Below are 20,927 nucleotides of genomic sequence, written 5' to 3'. Positions count from 1 at the left end.
TGCAAGCCCAGAGTGGCTGTACTGGTGAAATCAGATGTAGTCCTTCTGTTCTGAGATTCTGATATTTGCTATGCTGCCTGTTTGGCCAAAGTATGACAATTTACAGCTGCAAGGGACCTGGTATACACCAGGTAGGTCTAGGGTAACTGGTTGGTCTTTAGTGGAGCGGATAAGGGATGCCAAGTTTCTATATGGTCTGTAACAGGTGGTTAAGTCATGTTTTTTTAGGATTTTGTTGATTTTTTCCGAGGTGCCTTGGATGTAGGGGATGGTGATGGATTTAGAGTAATCTTTTTTTGGGAAGAGGGGGAGGTAGGTTGTGGATAACTGGTTTAAGTATTTTTTGGATTTTTTATTTGGGGGGGGGGGGGGTAGCCATTGGCTGAGAAAGTGTTAAGGATGTGATTTAGTTCAGTGGTTAGGGCTTGATCATTTGAACAGATAAGTTTTTGCCCTGTTGAATAATGTCTTAATAACTCCATATTGTTGTGAGGGGGGGGGGGGATTGTTGGTGAATGTGTCTGCCTGTATGGGTGGGTTTTCTATAAACGGAGAAAACCAAGGTTCCATCAGGTTGGCGGGTGACTAGTGTGTCTAGGAATGGGAGGCTATTGTTTTTCTCATTTTCTAGGATGAACTTGATTCTAGGTTGTTGGTTATTTTTAAGTGTGTTAAGAAGGAGAGGAGTGTATCCAGGCCATGTGGCCAAATAGCGAACACATCATCAACATAGCGAAGCCATATGGTAGGTTTTTGGGGCTGAGTTTTAAGGCTTTCTCTTCAAAAGTCTCCATAAAGAAGTTGGCCAAGGGTGGGGAAAGTGGTGAACCCATGGCTGTCCCCTCTATCTGTTTGTAGAAGTTTTTCCTGACAAACGAAATAGCCTGAGTTCATTGTGAACTGAAATAGGGCTGAGATATCGGGAGGAAATTTAGCTTATATTAGCTCTAAGGTTTCTTTGAGTGGGACATTTGTGAATAAGGAGGAGACGTCAAAACTGACCATTATGTCGTTATGTTGGAGTGTAAGGTTTCTATACTGGCTTTGATGTGGACTGAGTTTTTTATGTGTGATGGTGTATTGCCAGTATAGTGTGAGAGCGCTTTGGCTAGTTTGTAAGTAGGGGGAATCAATGCCATCCACTGTGGGACGTAATGGCACATTTTCTTTGTGTATTTTTGGGAGCCCATATATACGGGGGGGGTCTAGAGTTATATGGTTTTAGTTTGTTAGTAATTTCCACAGGCCAAGAAGTAACCTTCTTAAGGAGCCTATGGTGTTTTCTAATTTGTGAGTTGGTGGGATTGTATTCAATGGGGAGGTAAGTAGCTCGATCTAATACTAAAGCCTTAAGCTTACCTGTGTAGGCATTATGATTGAGTACTACAATGGCATTCCCCTTATCCGCTTTGGTGATAACTATTTCTTTGTTTTTCTTCAATTCTTGTAGTGACTTGCATTGACTAATGGATATGTTGGTTTTTGGTGGTTTTGCTTTTGTGAAACCACAGGCTACATCCAATCTAATATCGTTGGCGATGTGATTTGGAAGGTGGCAAATCCCGCGTTCAATCGGGATTATGAATTTCTCGGCCGGTAATTTCCTAGGAGCAATGGCAAAGTTGTGACCACGTGACAGAACATTGAGTGCTTCAGGTTTCAAGGTAACTGATGAAAGGTTAACTACAGTGTTGGTTTGTAGTTTTTGGTTGGACGTAGAGTTCTTTTTTAGTTTATCAAACTTGTTGATATGTCGACTCCGTATTCGTTCGAATTCTTTATTTGCCTCCCCTTCCTAGACACACTGGTCACCCACCAACCTGATAGAACCTTGGTTTTCTCAGTTTATAGAAAACCCATCCATACAAGCAGATACATTCACCAACAATCTGCCTCCCCCCCCCCCCACCCCACAACAATATGGAGTTATCAAGACATTATTCAACAGGGCAAAACTTATCTGTTCAAATGATCAAGCCCTAACCACTGAACTAAATCACATCCTTAACACTTTCTCAGCCAATGGCAACCCCCCCCCCCCAAATAAAAAATCCAAAAAATACTTATACCAGTTATCCACAACCCACCTCCCCTCCTTCACAAAAAAGATTACTCTAAATCCATCACCATCCCCTACATCCGAGGCACCTCGGAAAAAATCAACAAAATCCTAAAAAAAACATGACTTAACTACCTGTTACAGACCATATAGAAAATTGGCATCCCTTATCCGCTCCACTAAAGACCAATCACTTCCCCTAGACCTTCCTGGTGTATAGCAGGTCCCTTGCAGCTGTAAATGGTCCTACTTTGGCCAAACAGGCAGGACAGCAAATATCAGAATCTCAGAACACAAGGACTACATCCGATTTCACCAGTACAGCCACTCTGGGCTTGCAGACCATGCTCTGGATACCTGCCACAGAATAAGGTGGAAGAAAGCCACAGTAATACACCACAGCAAGTTCAAATATGAAAGACTATTCATGGAATCAGCCTCAGCCCTTAGGAACATGCCAAACTTCAACAAATTTGGGTGCATAAGACTGCCCCAAATTTGGGAAACATATATCAGAAGAACTACAGCCCAAAGGCCAATAATTACCAACATAGCCTGCCAGGGGGCACCTTCAGGACTTTAGGAAAATGGTAGCTTCCTCGCTTCATTTCTCATTTGATGTTATGTAGCACTTGCGTGCACCTGTTCTTTATTCTAAGTTCCCAAGAAGATGGCAACACGACGTTGCAGAAATATCAGAAAGTATTTATTAAAGTTGTTTTTAATTAATATTTCTAGTGTACGCTGTCAATTCCTTAATTATTAGTTATCATGTTTAACCAGCGTATAATCCTTTCAACAAGAATTACGTTCATTAATATTAATTTATTATTATTTTTGTTTTGTTTTGTATTTTTATGTATTTTTTACTTGGTCCAAAAACTCTGTTCCAGAGACCAAACACAGAACTTTATCAAGCCATCTCAGGTATCCAATAAACATGACTGTTGTCTCACACTAGTAATGAAATTCATCTATCACCTAAAGACAGTCACAAATATCCATCTCCACAGTGGAATTTGAACCTACAGCCTTGTTGGTTGGTGAGTAGATACTAGAACACTCAGCCAACTATTGATTGGTTATCTAAACATCATTGCAGAACAAGTACATTGATATTGACTATTTGATCTATATGTGTTGAGAATTTCCAGCAGTATAATGCAACATATCATGGAATTGTATTGTCCATAAATGCTTACAGGAACATAACAGTGACTTGAAATATTTGATCCTCAGTCATCAGATTGCATTCCCATTGAGACCTTTGGAAGGTGATCAAATGAGATGTTTGTGATAATTATCTACCATAATTATGAATTCTGTTATCAGTAAATCTGATAACAGAATTCATCATATCTGTCTGGGATAGGACACCTGTAGAACATTTGTGGAACCATGTTTTCTCTACTGGCCATGTATTCAAAGAGATCTGAGATTTTTCTTGGCCTCATTGGCTAAATGCTGCTTATAGTGCACTTTTGCTCTCCTTCCCAAGCAAGTCACTTTCCTAGCCTGCTTGTTGTGCTCTTCATGGGACTGAATATTACATTTGCTTTATGCTGTTTCTATAATGATTTCTTCCATATTGCATGCTTAATCTCTTCAATGATTTCACCTGCTATCTGATTTAACATCTTCACTTTTGGATGCTATGAAGTAGGAGTAAAATAGTAATTGTGTCTATATAAGGTAGGTATTAGGATATCAGGATAGATATCAGGAAAAGGCTACTGTAGAGGTAGTTAATATCTATAAAAAGGCTAGAAAGGATGCCAAGATGAACACCTCATGGCTTATTTGTATAGACAGAAGATACAAAAACAATGTCCTGACAGAAATCTGGCAGCTGAATTGCAGACGTACTTTTCCATGGTATTTATTCAAGATGGATGACATAAGTTAGCAGATACAGTGTTGATTGACAGAGGAATAGAATTCATACCAGCAGTTTTTTATTAAATGAGAGCATTAGAGGTAAAAGAGGAGTTAAGTGTTGAAATTCTTTCCATTACATTAGAAATAGTTTTGATGACAGAAGTTAGACAAAGGTTTTAAGGTAAAGATTCATCATCTTTAAGAATGGGATTATATGTGGGATAATTTCCAGACTGCAGGATAGACACCAGTGAAATAAGAGGGTGCAGAAAGGCAACATAGAGTGGGAGTCAACTCTGGAGAACAAAGAGCAAGCTCTTAGGGCAATTGGAGGAATGCCATCAGGATCAGAGACTTTTTTAGTATCCAATTTGGACAAGATTTTTCTGATCTCTCTGGTGAAATATCAAATGCCACGCTAAGTGTGTGTTTTGGAATAATTGGTGTATATGTGGTGGTGGGGGGGAGTGTTTACCAAAATTAGTTATGCAAGAATTGGATGAGAAGTAGGAAACCAGGAGTTTTTTGTTTTTTTTTTCCCTTTTTCTGGCAGATTATGCATTAGAACCATCCAGATATAAGAGTGGTGGGAACAGTATTGGACAGAAGCTGTGACCAATAGCTTTGACTGGACACTAGAAGACATGGCTGCCATTTGGGCAGGATACAAATGTTATCCTGCTTTTAGCTTTTCACAATCAGTTTTTGATGTGTTGATAGTTTTCTTGCAGCCGTTCTAGGTTTTGGTATAAGCAGTATAGAAAGATGGAGTTTTAGATATAAGTCAGTGATGGCATGCTTGATTCTTCCCGGTATAGCCTTGGCTATACAGGGGAGGAATTAAGAACTGCAAATTCGGGAAGCAAGAACCAGTGTTTAGTTAGGAGATGGAAATTTAGGGAAACATGGAGAATAAATGTTTGCACATTGATAACAATTATTTTGATGATATGTTCATCCCATAAGTTTGGGTTAGATTGGGAAAGCCTAATGTAACTAAGGAAACGAGGCACAGAAATCATAAATATTATCCCTCCCCCCTTGGCTTTCATGGATGAGTGGGCATGTACATGTTGCTTCATGGGAGAAGAGATCTGTACTAGATTATGGTCTGAACTGCCTAGAGAGCAGACAACATGTGGTGTACTTAGATGAGTCACTAGTAAGGAAGAGATCTAGGATGTTTGGAGAGTAGTTGGAATTATCTGGTATTCCAGTAGGCATGCAAAAAACTTGTGTAAGATTGTTGGTGATAGCAAAGGTCTCAGCCTTTCTACTTACTTCATCTGTCCAGTTGAAAAAGAAGAACCAGCTGGTATGGGAACCATTGAAATCTCCAAGGAAGAAGATTTCACCGTTAGGAAAACTGTGCCGAAGAAAATCAACATTTAAGGAAAGAAAATCAAAGTTGCTGTCTTTGCCACTCTCCTAATGCAGTGGCATTAGGAGAATGGCAGAGAAAATGGATTTAGAATGTTCTGTGAGGTTTACCATTGACTACATTAACCACACACACATTCCTTATGCAGTGTTTAAGTTCAGGTTTACTCACTTGCTATTAGCTGCACTTGATTTTTGCACTAGTATTTCTTTTTTTATAGTTGATAGTTTACACTATTTCTGTATTTGACATCTTTCTTCCAGGTGTTGTCATAGTCATGTTCATGCGGCACATAGGTAAGATCTGAAAAGGTGTGATGGGGCTTTCGGACTTGTTAATCATGGCTGTTGTGATTAGTATATTGCAGGTCACTTTTATGAAGTCAAGGAAGTTTGTTCTATCTCTCCACATTTGTGGGCTTGAAGTAGTGATATCTGACAATTTTTCCTGGATCAAAGCTACATTGTTTGGTGAGCTTGCACATGGCATCATTAATATTGCATCTGTTTCTGAGGAAGGTCAGGATGACACTATTGTATATTTTTGTTTTTTGCCTCAATCATTTCATGAACTGACAAAGTAATGAGGTTGCAAAGCCTGTTGGCATGTTCGCTGGTAGGTATATTTTTATCATTGAGGCATTAATCATGGATCATCTTGACCTTTCCTTTCCGTATATTATGTCAGTTTTATGGGAGAGTCTCATAAAGCATAATAAGGTGCCATTCCAAGCTTCAATGTGCTTTCAGAGATTTAAGAACTGTTTTACTAATTGGAGGCATGGGATACAGTAAATTTGGCTTCATTATGGTAGATTAATTATGCCAATATAGATTAGAATGATGAGAGAGCAACTGGAAGTAAAGAAAATGAGTTTCTTGAGTTTTCGAGGGAATAACTACCTCAGACAGTAAGTAACAGAGGGCACACAAGGATTAAGGGTCTTGGATTTGGTCATCTAATCAGAGGATGTAATTATAAATGAAGTGTCAAATCACCCACCAGTTGGTGAGAATGACCATGAGGTAATCACCTGAGTGGTTGCCAGCAGTGTGAGGACCTCTGTAAGAAATGGGTATATGTGGAACTACAAAGGGGGGGTGATTATGAGAGCTCAGGAGACAGCTTGCAGGTGTAGCATGAAATGAGGAGTTAACTGGAAAAGAGATCAATGCAGCTTGGGGGATTTTCCAAAACTATCTAGTAGATGGAATGTCTAAATGTATTTTAAGGATGAGAAGGTTAAATAATGTGAAATGGATAAATAAAGAGATTAAGCATGCGATAAAGAAAAAAGGGCATTACGGAGGCAGCATAAGAGAAGTGGAATGGAAGGATGACATTGATTTGAGAAAATGGTATAAAGACAGCTGTTGCAGATGGTGTGGTGGAGATACTTAATGAGCAGTTCATAAAGGTCTTTCACTCTATGAATGTGACTTCATGGAGAGATTGAGAGCAGTTGATGATGGGGAGGAGAGACTGACTGTAAGTGAGCAAGAGGTGTTTGGGGAGTTGAGTAAACTAGATGTAAATAAGGCTATGGGACTTGATAATATATCACCGCATATTCTAAAGGAATGTGACAGAGAGTTGACACCTGCCTTGACATATTTTTTTAATATGAGCTTGCACTTGGTCAAGTTCCTAAAGAGTGAAAGGAGGGCAAGATTGTGCCACTTCATAAAGGAGGTGATCGAACTCAAGCATCAAACTATAGGCCTATCTCTGTGTCAGGTGTTGTGGTTAAGTTGTTGGAGAAGCTTGTGAGAACTAGGATCCAGAGCTGGGTTGACAACAATGGTATTATCTTTGATGGACAGCATGGATTTGCAAAAGGAAGGTCATGTTTTAGTAATCTACTTGCTTATTACAATAAAGTGACTACTTCCTTGGGCAGAGGAGAAGGATACACAGTAATATACTTGGATTTCGCAAAGGCTTTTGATAAAGTACCTCATGATAAGTTGACAGTCAGACTAGAGCAGATGGGATTGGATATTAGATTAGTGCATTGAGTTGGAGACTGGCTATCTGATAGGTATCAACAAGTTGTGTATTGGGGTGCGATATCCAGGAAAAGGAAAGTCACTAGTGGAGTGCCTCAGCCATCTGTTTTAGGACCATTACCGTTTAACTTGTATATTAATGATGTTGGCAAAGATTTGGATGGAGATATTCAGTTGTTTGCAGATGATGCAAAGTTGGGATGAACCATGAAGAGTAGAGAGGATGTTGTGTCTTCTTGTAAGGACAAGAAGACACAACTTGAGTGTCTTCTTGTCCTTGAATAAATGAAAGTTGATTGGGCAAAGGAATAGGGATGCGAGGTCAATGTTGCAAAATGAAAGGTTTTAAAATTTGGAAAACAAAAATGGGATGCAGAATTTGTTTAGTGAGGATATATTGTCGGAGGAGGAGGAAATAAGAGATCTGGGGGTGATATTGGATAAGGATCTGATATTTAGGTGACAGATAGCCAAAATTGTGAAGATAACACAAAGGCTTCTGGGAATGATGCGGAGGACACTGAATCTCCCTAGTTCCTTGTAGAACTAGGGAGATTCTTGTTCCATTGTATAAGGCTTTGATTAGGCCACACATGGACTATTGTGCCCCGAGTTGGTCACCTGGTTTTCAGAAGGATGAAGGGATGTTGGAGAGGGTCCAGAGGTGATGACTAAGGTAGTTTCTGACCTCTGGAATGTCGAGTATGAGGAAGGATTGAGAAGATGCAACTTGCACAGTCTAGTGGACAAGAGTAGAAGGGGGGAGATATGATAGAGACCTACAAGTTATTAAGGGGTTGTTATAGGATCAATGTTGGAGAGGTTCTACAGAAAATAATGGGAGATCAGAGGAGAACCAGAGGTCATCCTTGGAAGCTGTATAAAGAGGGTGTGAATAGGGGAGTGAGAAGCAGGTTTTTTTCATGCAGAGTTGTGAATGATTGGAATGCCTTGCCTGAGAGTGTGGTGTCTGCAGAGAATTTGAGTGTGTTTAAAGCATGGTGTAAAAGGGTTTTTTTCCTTCCGATATTGTAATAATGAGGCAATTAATTGCCGCTATTTGTAATACCTTTATTGTATTGTATTATATGCTTTCCTTATATATTCCTTTCTTAATCTATCCTACTATTACGTAAGAGGTTTATCGACCTTTCACACTACGAGTCGTATTCCTATGAATACTGGAAAATTTGTTCGTTAAGACTGCACCATCAGTATTGTTTAATTGTCATAAAACCCAGTAACACGGCCGGTTGATTTCTCTCTCTCTAACACAAATTCCTTCGGTAAACTTTAACACATACAGTCATGGTGTAATTGCACTTAACTACATGCTTCTGCTATTTTACTTGGTTCCCGCTCTTAGGTTTGCTTTTATATAGGAACAGTGCATTGTATTTTGAAAGATCAGGCGGCACTCTATTGATATATAAACAAAATACATTTTATTTACACTAGTATAAAAAGGTACATCAATCAAATGATAGGGAGGTTGCTCTCTCTACCTATCTGTTAAACCTTTAGCATAAAGAGAAACTTTTCCACTTCAGTACTGATGAATTCTATAGCACAATTACTTATTTACTCTCTGCTTACAAAATCAACTAATTGAAATTCTAATCTGCTCACAATGATGAGGTTAGCTAACTATGTGAAGTTATTTCACAAATTTTATACCAATTACTAACATGCCAAATGACTCTCCTAAAGACACATCTTATTACTGTTAACTTAATTCTTATCAGTCCATCTATAACGTATCTCCTAGATTACAAAAGGGAATGTATAACAAAAGATGGAACAAACTTACAGAGGCTCTGTGTCGCACACTGATCCAAGGTCTTGCACTGAAGTCCCTATGCTTTTACTTTCATCTTGGGCCTTAGGCTTCCTTCTGGAGAGTCTTGCTTCAGGACTGTTGCGGGATAGTAGTGGGCTTTGGACTGCAAATCTCCAGCACTCGAATAGCTCAGGCAAGAGGTTTCAGCATACGGGCTCTTTTCAGAAGTTCGCTCTGTGGCTATTGGCTTTGGTTGACCTCCCGTGGCAAAAGACATCCGACCGAAACTGCCTCAGGTATTTATATTGGCTGCTCTCTCGTCATTCCCATCGGCTTCTCTTTTGGTGTGGCCTCGTCGTAACATCCTGTCCTCTGGATCCTACTCCCGGTATTTCTGTCTCTAACTGCCGATGATTTTCTGTTGATCCTCAATGCCTTTTTATTTCACCATTTCCGAGGCCTTGCGTGAAGTGTTGAGACCTCTGAAGAATACGGCACGATTCTTTGATCTTCTGTTTCGATTCTTTCTTCTCCTGGTATACTACACAAATCCAATTAGATAGACACTGGAACTACTTGTGAATTGGTCCTTCCCTTGACAGTGGGCATACACAGAGATTGTAAACAATGGTTTCAAAAGCACTTAGTTAAACAATAACATATAGGTTGGAGTGACATAGCATTTTCTTTTGTTTCTTGAAACTTTATTCATTCGTTGTTTACTATGTCTTTGACCAGGTTAAATTTTATCATAGGATTAAATATGTTCTTTTTACAAAATGTTCTTTTTATATTACAATCTTTTGAGATGTGACCTCTGTAAAAGTTTGATGTAAAGCGCTTGAAATATTCCAAGCTACAATGCTGGAGAGGTTCCACAGAAAATAATGGGAGAACCAAAGGTCATCCCTGGAGGCTGCATAAGGAGGGTATGAGTAGGGGAGTGAGAAGCAGGTTTTTTCATGCAGAGTTGTGAATGAATTTAATGCCTTGTCTTAGAGTTGGTGTCTGCAGAGAATTTGAGTGTGCTTAAAGCATGGTATGATGAGCTGTGTGTTTGATAAAAGGACCTCCTAGATGAGTCTTTGACTCCATGGGGTAATAATATTAGGTAATAATAATAATAATTTATGTTGGCCAGCAGTTTGTATGCTGATTCATTGACCTTTGATCAGCTAGCATTCATCTACTGGTAACAAAAATCACATATAAGACTCTTTTTCCTTTCCAGTGTTCAGTTCCAGTTATGCAAATAGTCTGTTCATACTAATGGGCCTGTAGCTCTCTGTTGTCATTTGTCTTTGTTATGCCTCTTGCTTTGTTCAGTAGATATCATTGGATCTCCATACATTGTATGCAGATTCTTGCAAGATACTTATAGGTTGGACTAAAGTTCTTCAGTACGTTCATTATCCATACCAGATAGTTTGGGAAAAATCACTTTTATATTCAATATAAATTTTATATTGAATTTTATATTACATTTATATATCCAGGACACAACCTCAAAAATGCAGTCAGCTTTCACTATTTTATTATTATTGTTATTATTGCATGATGCCTCCAAGGACTCATAATAAATGGACATTTCTCTGCACACGACCTACCATCTAAACTGCTTAATCCAATATACTAAACATTTGTAGCTATTAACTTTAGAGATACTTGGGATGTAGTTAAGTTACATACAAAACAAAGTTATCATAAAAAATATTTTGAACAAAAATTGACCTTCATCAGCGACGTAATAGGCAAAAATCCATAACATAGAACATACAACTGCTGATTTCACCTTCATGATCAGTGCCATGAATTAAAAGGCTGACATCAGAACAGTTTCCTTAAACAAACATTCATTTTTATAATCAAGTGTACATCATACCAAAGGAGTCTGTTATGTTGTGCGCCAAACTCTATGCTGAATGAGACTTCCAATAGCAGATTTAACTATTGGTGCTCTTGAAGTCTCTTCTCTGCTGAATGGTTAGTTTATTCAAAATACAGCAGTAAACATTCATCTGGCATGTAGAAAACATCCAAAGAGTTTATCTTTGGCAGTGGTAGGTAATAAATTGAACAATTTGGTCATAGGAAAATGTCGATGTGATTTGATGCATCTTCAGACATATTGACATCCATCTTACTTGACTCTTCACATACATCTTGCTTGCTCATCAGTAAACAGTCATCTCCCATTTTCTGGACACTTGAGCTTCTCATTACTTCATGCTAAGGCTGAAACATCTTTATGAATTGCTCACAGAATACCTTGACTATGTCCTCTGTAGCAGCACAGAGGACATAGTCAAGTAATCATAGTCCGTAATCATCCTTCTTTCCACCTTTCACATGTGGAAAAAAAAATGTCCAAGAATTGGCCAATTTGTTATTTATGCTCAAAACTGAACAATTGTCCATATGAGACCTTATCAAGGACTTATACCATGTTAAGGTCCTACTCATCATTGCCATAATCTGATATCATGACTTCACAACTTGCACAGTATGATGCCAAAACTTCAGGTCCTTTTCCACCTCTCCCCCCACTTTCTTCAAAATACCTTCCTGACATGCTCTTCATAATTCTTATGTAACTGATTATCGTTATTATTATTATTATTAATATCATTATTATGGTGTCTCCATGGAGTCAAAAGATTCATTGTGGGAGACCCTACATTGACATAATAACCATTATTCACACAATACATATCATACTTCTCTTTAAATTCATTCACAGACGAAGCATTCATGACCATCTCTGGCAACGCATTCCACCCATTCACAACCCTCCAAGCAAAAAATTTAGTCCTAACACCCTTGTTAACCACACTCTTACACAATCTCCATGGATGGCCCCTCATTCTCTCCCTTCCTGCACTGGTCTTAAAAAAGTCATTAGTATCGATTCTATAAAATCACTTTAATAATTTATATGCCGATATCATATCTCCTCTCTGATGTCTATCAGCTAGTTTTTGGAGCCCACAGATCTTCAATCTATCCTTGTAGGGAACATCCCACAGACCTGCAACAATCTTTGTAACTCACCTCTGAATCCTCTCCACCATTTCTTCATCACCAAGAAATCCAGCTGACCAGATCTGTGCACAGTAGTCCAAATGTGGTCTTATTAATGCCTTATAAAGTTCAATAACTTCCTTATCCTTGCTTGTCAGTGTGTTCTTCAATAACCATGTAATTTGATGTGATGTTTTGGCACCCTTTGCAATATGTCCTTTAAACTTAAGTTCTCTGTCCACAATAACTCCCAAGTCCGTTGCCTCATCAACTTCCTGCAGTTCAGTTCCATTAAATAGTAAACAGCATGTGATCTCATCCTCCCGAAGTGCATCACCTTACACTTAGCCATGTTAAACTGACAGCCATTTACCTTAGCCCATACCGTCAGCCTATTTAAGTCATCCTGCAAGATATCCACATCATCTGAATTGGCTATCGCTCTTCCTAATTTTGCATCATCAGCAAAAAAAGTGGATATTTCCTTTCAAATTATTTCCAGTATCATTAATATACAAATTAAACAATAGAGGACTGACCCCTGAGGTACACCACTAGTCATCTGCCTTCTCCTGGACTCAGCACCTCCATAAACCACTCTTTGGTATCTATCCACCAGACACCTTCTAATCCAAATCACTAGCTTTGGATCCATATTCATTTGCTCTAATTTATGCAACAGAGTTCCATGTGGAATCCTATCAAATGCCTTTGCAAAGTCCAGCAGTATCACTAAGTACAGATTTCCTTTATCCAACTCCACTGTTACTTTATTATAGAAAGTAAGCAAGTTACTGAGGCAAGATCTACCCTTCACAGAACCATGTTGCCCCTTAAAAAGTATCATATTGCTGTCCACCCAGTCCTGAATTCTAATTTTTATCAATTATTCCAAAACCTTAACCACCGCTCCAGATATGTTAATTGGTCTATAGTTTGCAACCTCAGTCTTGGAGCCTGCCTTGTGCAGTGGAATTATTTTCCCCTTTTTCCACTCTATTGGAACTTTATCAGAACTGAGGCTTAAATTAAACAGCCTGGTTATAGGAGGTGCTAATTTTCATCCACATTCTTGTAACAAATGGGCCGATATGCCATCTAACCCAATGGCAGTGTTAGCATTAAGGTTCTGTAATATACTAAGCACCTCTATTTCATCTAACTCTAGACTCTCATCAGTCAATGACACATTCGGCACTGCAATATCCCAACTAATATGGTACACTTTTGCAAAATGATCACTAAGTAACTCAACTATTTGATTTGCTTCTGTAATTTCCCTACCATCAACACTTTTTAAAGTCGTCTTGGCATGGTTATTCCTTTTACTTGCCACATAGCAAAAGAACTCCTTAGGATTTCTTTTGGGCTCATTAACTAGCTTTCTCTCATCATTAGCTTTGGCTTTTCTTACCTTACAGGTTACTCTCTTTGCCTGTACCTTGTACTGCTCATCACCTTTTCTTTATGCTTCCTCCACAACGTTATCCTTATCTGGAACTCCTGCTTAATAATATTATTCTTCCATCTTACTCCTTCTTGATTTCTCCTCCTGACTCTGAGAATACAGTCTGATTCAGCTTTCTTTAAATACTCCTTGACAATCTCCATGCACCATCAACATCTCACCCCTTCAAATTCTCATGCCATAGCACTACTGAAAGCTGACTTCTCAGCTTGTCATAATCACCAGCCTTGTAATTCTACATATACCCCTTCTTAACAGAATATTCAGCACATTATACAATCTCCCAGGTCAAGACCACATGATCGCTTTTCCAAGTGGAGACAGTGTAACTAAATTACTTATTTGTATGTTCTCCGATACTATGCCCAGACCTACACTCTCGAATCTGTTGTCCCTTCCATTACATGCTGTCTAAGGTAGTTATCTCTTAACAACTCTATAAACTCCATTTCCTCTGTTCCTTGTGACCATTCCTTCTCCCAATCTATATCCCCAAAGTTAAAATCCCCCATTATAATTACTCGACCTTCACTCGTCATGCTAATTGGAAAATTAGCATGACTACCATCTACATTCTCCCTTATACCCCTTACATTATAGCATTAACCGATTACATATTTAGCCCTGTTGATCTCTATCTCACACTAAACAGCCTCAAATGAATTGCTTTCTATGTACCTATCACCCTGAGACATTTCTACCCGCTTTGGCTTTAACGCTTCATCTGTCTTTATTAAATAATTAAGTAAGGAGTAATTAACTCCTTACAATCAATTCCTATAACTATATCATTCTTAGTTAACCAAGTCTCACTAATTCTTATAATTTTTTGCATGATGTACTAGGTAATGACAAAATTCTTCACACTTATTCCTAATACTTCGGGCATTAGTATACATAAACTGCAAGACTCCCTTCCTCCATAATCTCCCTGTGTGTGAATTAGCCCACTCTGTATACCGCTAATTTTCCGATAACAATTAATCCCAAATTCGCAACGATTATTGACCTTAATACTATTTACAGCTGACTCTATCACCTGCCTCCCTAGCAAATCCCATTTCCCTGTTTTTGACCACTTACTCTATCCTTTATCAATAAATGTTCTAAATGCCAAGTGCTTAATCCATTTAAATGCAAACCATCGACTCTTAAAATACTCCTTCCTTTTATCAAACTCATCCCAGACATTCATAAAATGAATATTCAGTTTCATTATTTGCAAAAGCTTTTACACAATCTTGACATCATTCCATTTACTATAATTGTTCTTCTGTTTAATTCATCACTGTCAAATCTTGGTAGCACTCTCATGTTCTTTCCACTCTTTGCATTCACTAATCCCCCCCCCATACTTCCTATTCTATAAAAAAACATTAGAACATATTAGAATACTACAAATTAGACTATACAAATTGGTCAGATCAAAATTGTAAAATATATCACAGTTATTTAAAAATGGCATTCCTTTGTCTTTGTCTCAGATTCCATCGTCTCAGGAGATGCTATACCACACAATTCACTCAACGTGCTTCTATTAATTATATTGGGGAATAGTTGTATAAAAAAGGCATGTTTCCTAAGAGACTAATGGTACTTAACTGTGAAGTCTTGATCACTTGAACTTGAGACATTAGACAAACCAGATGTATCATCATATATTACACTAAAATTTTGATGTTTATACGAGTCAAGTAAAACAGGCGAAACAGATGACTCATCAGAAGATACGAAATGGACTGCATAATCTTTCGTTTCTAGCTTGCCATCAGATTCAAGAGGTGATACCATTGACACACAGGATGATAAAGATGTTAAATAATCTGGATTGACATCCCTAGTAACTATAGAAGAAATGGTTGACTCTGATGACTTTTTTTCAAAACTAGAAAATAGAGGACTGTTGTCATCACTACCCAAGATTTTGATTGACAGGTGAGAATTAACTAAAGCATAAAAATCTGAAAGGGACAATACACTAGTATGCACACATTCACCTGACATTTGGCCTTCAGCAACCAGGGCAAGGCTGCTTGAAAGTTGATAAGATATACTCTTAGGCAAGTCTGACTCCTTATCCTTTAATGATACCAAGTCATCTATAACACTGTCACTTGAATTATCAAATGTTGTTTTCAAATATTTATCCAGTTCAATTTTACTAAGTAGGATAGAAACCAGCTTTTCAAGATACTTATCCTCTGACAACGTCTGCCTTACATCACCATAGCAGGCTTTTTGGCAATTTGACTTTTTTGTAACGCTGAGATCTAAGTCCATCACAGGTCTTTTTGACGATTTCCCCCTTAACTCTCACTAATCTGTGTTTTCTTCGTTGACTGCCGCTTTCTTTGGCCAGACACAATATGACTATGCATATTCGGTTTCCCTGCTTCCTGATGATCATTACCTGAAGCTCTCTGCTGTGTGCCTTCCACAGGATCATAGGAACTTACTAGCAACTTCCAAAAAAATCTTTAATTTTTAGCAAATCCGCAGCCTTTAACAGTGATGGAAGTATATCCCGTGAAATATTAATTTCTCCATGGTACCTATATTGAACCATCACCCTTAAGTCATTAAATTTCATATCACTAAATGCTACAACAGGATGATTATTCATCTTGTGCTGTCTCCATAGTACCTTCTTCCAGATTTCAGACTTAATTTCTTCATTTCATCCATTTGACACCTACGTTATTCAGCAGTTTGACCTTCAGAATACATTCACACATTCATGATGTTAAGTATCTCTTTGTCACTACCCAAGCAGCATTTATCTCCTTTCCACTTAACTCCTCTTTCCATGCTATAGCTCCATGCTGTCTCTTAAACTTTTCATAATTACCTGCCTTATAGTTCCACATATATCTTTTCCTCACAGAAGTCTTCATATAGCTAGCAGCCATCCAAATGGTCACTTTATGATCGTTCTCACCAAGTGGAGGGAAATACAACTTCCCTCACAATCACATTTTCTTATGAAATGATTAAACTTATGATTCTGAATCCTCATGTGCTTTCCATTACATATACTACCTAAGATAGTTGTTCCTCAAGAACTCGAGAAATTTGTTTTCCTTATTCCCAGATGCTCTTTCTCCATTCCAATCTATATTACCATAATTAAAATCTCCCATAATGATTCGTCCTTCACTCGTTCATTAACCCGAGGTACTTACACATTGCTTCCTTGCCACACTCCACATTCCCAGACTCATGGCAACATCCAACTAAGCATCTCTTCCTACCAACTTTCAACTCACACTATACTTCCTGAAATCCACTGCTGCTATTTCTTTCTTTCCTCAACCTATTTTTGGACATAATTCCCCTGCTATCATCAGCAGCATTTCCCTCCCTTTCTCTTATCCAATCATGTTTTACTTATTCCAATAATTTTTGGACAAATAGACTCAGTCAGTGAAACAATTTAATTTCCCTTATTTCTGTGCTTCTTTCATTCATAATTAAACACAGCGGTTCATTTTAGATCTGTAACCAGTCCTGTCTGTGCGACCTATTGGTTGTGAATTCCTCACATCTGTCCATGCCCAACTGCCTTTATCATCACTTACCACAGGCTCAAACTCCACCCTTACATCCCACGCCATTCCATGCCTATGTTGATCATCCCAACACACACACACACACACACACACACACACACACACACACACACACACACACACACACACACACACACACACACACACACACACATTCACTGCTGCTTCTAACATCTGCTCTTCCTATACCATGTCTCCCTGTCCATTTTGCATTCTTGTTCTCTCATCATCTCTCACACTACCACTACTATTATTACTATTCCCATTTTCAACACTTCTGTCTCTTGATTTCCTCTCTCCTTATCTTTCTCATGTCTAATTTAACATGCTAAAATTGTCTTTGATTCTTTTGATCAGCAGACTATCTCATAGAAGTGACTATAGCTGCCCTTTTTTGTTTGCTTTTGACAGTCAAGTGATCTAATTCAAGATTACATTTTAACAGTCCTCTCTGTTCTGACTCCATTGAACATCCCCTCCTTACTTTCTGGAATCTCATAGTCATAGGCTATGTTAAAATATGTTAACCACTGGAATGCTGAAGGAATATCACCTTATAATTTTTTCTGTGATTTTGCCTATCGACAAATTGTCCAATTTCCAAACCTCCAAAAGACAAGCTACCTTCACCATTGTCTTTATCAAGTTCCATGTGAATGTTATTGTTGCAAATTACCGACCGATCAGCATATCAGGAGTCATTGTCAAGATTTTGGAGAAAGTAGTCAAGAGAAAAATACAGGAATGAATAGATGATAATGGAGGACAGCATGGTTTTGTGAAGGGTAGATCATGCCTCAGTAACTTGCTCACGTTTTATAACACAGTGACGGCTGACCTGGATGAGGGTAATGGGTTCACAGTGATACTGCTGGACCTTGCTAAGGCCTTTGACAGGATACCACTTGGAATTCTAATCAGTAAACTGCAGCATATGGGAATGGATATAGGGTTGGTGAGATGGATAGGAGGGTGGTTGATGTAGAGATATCAGAGAGTAGTTTATTCATGAGTAGAGTTCAAAAGAAGGCCTGTGACTAGTGGTGTGCTGCAGGATTCTGTTCTTGAACCGCTGCTGTTTAATTTGTTCATTAATGATATAGGAAAGGTTCTGAGAGGAACTGTTCATTTGTTTGCTGATGATACGAAGTTGGGTAGAGCAATAGTGAATCCACATGATGTCAAAATTTTGCAGGATGATTTGGATAGATTGGAAGACTGGGCTAAGGAGAATGGATATCAGTTTAATGTGGCAAAGTGTAAGGTTATGCATTTTGGGGTGAAAAGAATAGCAGCAGTATATCAGGAGATTGATGAGGCCAGAGATTTTGGGAGTGTTGGTGGACAGGGAGTTGAAGTTTAGGAGGCACATTGGGAAAGTGGCTAAATCAGCTCATCAGATCACTTGGTCACTGAAGAATATTTTGGCAAGCAAAGACAAGCAAGATATTGTTCCTCTTTATTAAGCCTTGATAAGATCCCATCTTGACTACTGTGCCCAGATCTGGGTGCCAGGGTTTCTTCTTGATGTGGAGAAGGAGGTAGAGAGGATCCAGAGGCGAGTGACCAAGACGATAGCAGGTCTATGGAATGAACCTTATGAGAACAGGTTGAAGGTTTGTGGGTTGCAGAAATTGGTTGATAGGTGGAAAAGAGGGTGATATGATTGAGACATTCAAATTACTGAAGGGTTTTTACAAGAGTAATTCAGAGGAAATTTTTCAGAACAGGTCTGGTGGTGAGAGAACTAGTGGCCATCCATGGAAAGTGGGCAAGAGTGTGGTTTGGAAGGGTGTTAGAACTAGGTTTTTTGCTTGGAGAGTGGTGAATAAGTGGAATAAGCTGCCAGTATCTGTTGTGTGCCATGACTGTGAGTCAGTTCAAAGCAAAGTATGATAGATACTATGTGGATGTGTTCTGGTTTGTTGGACAAAGCTTGGACTAAACAAACTGACCATTTAGTATGTTTTGTCCAAATTTGGTCTTATTGGGTAAATAACAGTCTTTAGAAGGTACTACTGAGACAGATTTATATGTGTATATTACAGTAGTAATTATATGGATATGAGGAAGTGACGGAGAGGATTCACAGGCAAGCAACAAAGATGATAAAGTGATCTGCGGAATGTTCCCTGTGAGGATAGATCGAGGTTGTGTGGACTGCAGAAGTTGGTTGATAGACGAGGGGGGGGGATAAATGAAAGCGAGGGTATATGAAACATTTATGTTACTTAAAGGATTTTATAGGTATCATGCAGGGGAAATTTTTCGGCACTTAGAGTTGGCAGAACAAGAGGTCATCCCTAGAAGTTGAATAAAAGTGTGGTCGATATGGGTGTGAGGACTAAATTTTTCACTACTGGAATTCTCTTGAGTTCATAAGTTTGTAAATATTTAATTCTTAGTAATTGTAAACAAATAAATTGATATATATATATATTATTTAATTTATTATTTTTTTTTTGGATAATAATTTTATATTATTTTTATTTTTCAAGTTTAAACTACTGAGATGCCATCCTTCTTCTTTCTATTCTAGAATGCTTACTGTAAACATGAAACATATTCTTTTGCATTTTGTCTATTATGTCATTCATGGACAGTTACATTCTGTTTGCATTATTATTATTATTATTATTATTATTATTATCCTAAGAACTCATGGAGTTAAAGATTCATCTAAAAAGTCCTTTTGTCATTCACACAGCTCATCATACCTTGCCTTAAACATTCAAATTCTCTGCAGACACCACACTCTAAGGCAATGCACTTCAATCATTCATAAATCTCCATTCATAAAACCTGCTGCTCACTCCCTTGCTCACATCCTCCTTATACAGCTTCCAGGGATGACCACTTGTTCTTCAGTGTTAATCCTATAGCAACCTTCTTCCTCCTATCCAATAGACTCTGTAAATTGCATCTTCTCAACCTTTCTTTATATTCATTGTTCCAGAGATTAGAAACTACCTTAGTCAATCCCTTTCTAACATCTCTTCATCCTTTTGAAAATCAGTGACCAAATTTGTGCACGGCAGTCCATGTATAGCCTAATCAACGCTTTATACAATGGAACCAGAATCTCTTTACTTCTACAATCAGTGTCCTCAGAATTTGTTGTATTGTCCTTACAATTTTGGCAATGTGTCTTCTAAATTTTAGATCCTTATCCACCATCACTCCAAGATCTTGTCTTTCCTTCACCTCCAACAATATATCCCCACCAAGTGTAAATTTTACATCCCATCCTTGTTTCCCAAATTTTAAAACCTTATGTTTTGCAACATTGAACTGGCATCCCCACTTCAGAGCCCATTCATTCCATCTATTCAAGTCTTCTTGTAAAGCCAGAGCATCTGCTGTTCTCGTCATAGTCTGTCCCAATGTCCATCATACCCAAACAATTGAATATCCATCCAGCCATATCTTCCCAAATATCATTAACATACAGGTTAAACAGCAATGGCCCTAAAACAGACTCCTGAAGCACACTGCTAGTAATTTTCCTCTTCTGGGATATTGATCCCGCATACACAAGTTGTGAATGGGGGAACCAATCTCCAGTCCAATGCACTAGTCTAATATCCAGTGCTATATGCTCTAGTTTGACTATTAACTTATCATGCAGTAATCTATCAAAAGCCTTTTCAAAATTGAAGTATACTACTGTCTATCTATCTCCTTTGTCCAATGAGGCCCTCACCTTATTGTAATAAGTAAGTCGTTGACCTAAAACATAACCTCCTTTTAGCAAATTCATGT

At 38.3% G+C, this 20,927-nt stretch overlaps 1 protein-coding gene across 1 annotated transcript in view; it reads left to right on the top strand.

Moving 5' to 3' along the window:
• LOC150108538 (tyrosine-protein phosphatase 69D-like) overlaps window positions 1-20,927 on the top strand; it is a 655,365-nt gene that overhangs the window by 389,405 nt on the left and 245,033 nt on the right. The window lies entirely within an intron of this gene.

This window comes from Typopeltis vanoorti, chromosome 3 (assembly GCF_054136105.1).
Source record: "Typopeltis vanoorti isolate ZY-2024b chromosome 3, IOZ_Tvanoo_1.0, whole genome shotgun sequence".
In the NCBI taxonomy this organism is placed as follows: Eukaryota; Metazoa; Arthropoda; class Arachnida; order Uropygi; family Thelyphonidae; genus Typopeltis; species Typopeltis vanoorti.
This window is presented reverse-complemented; position numbering and strand designations above follow the sequence as displayed.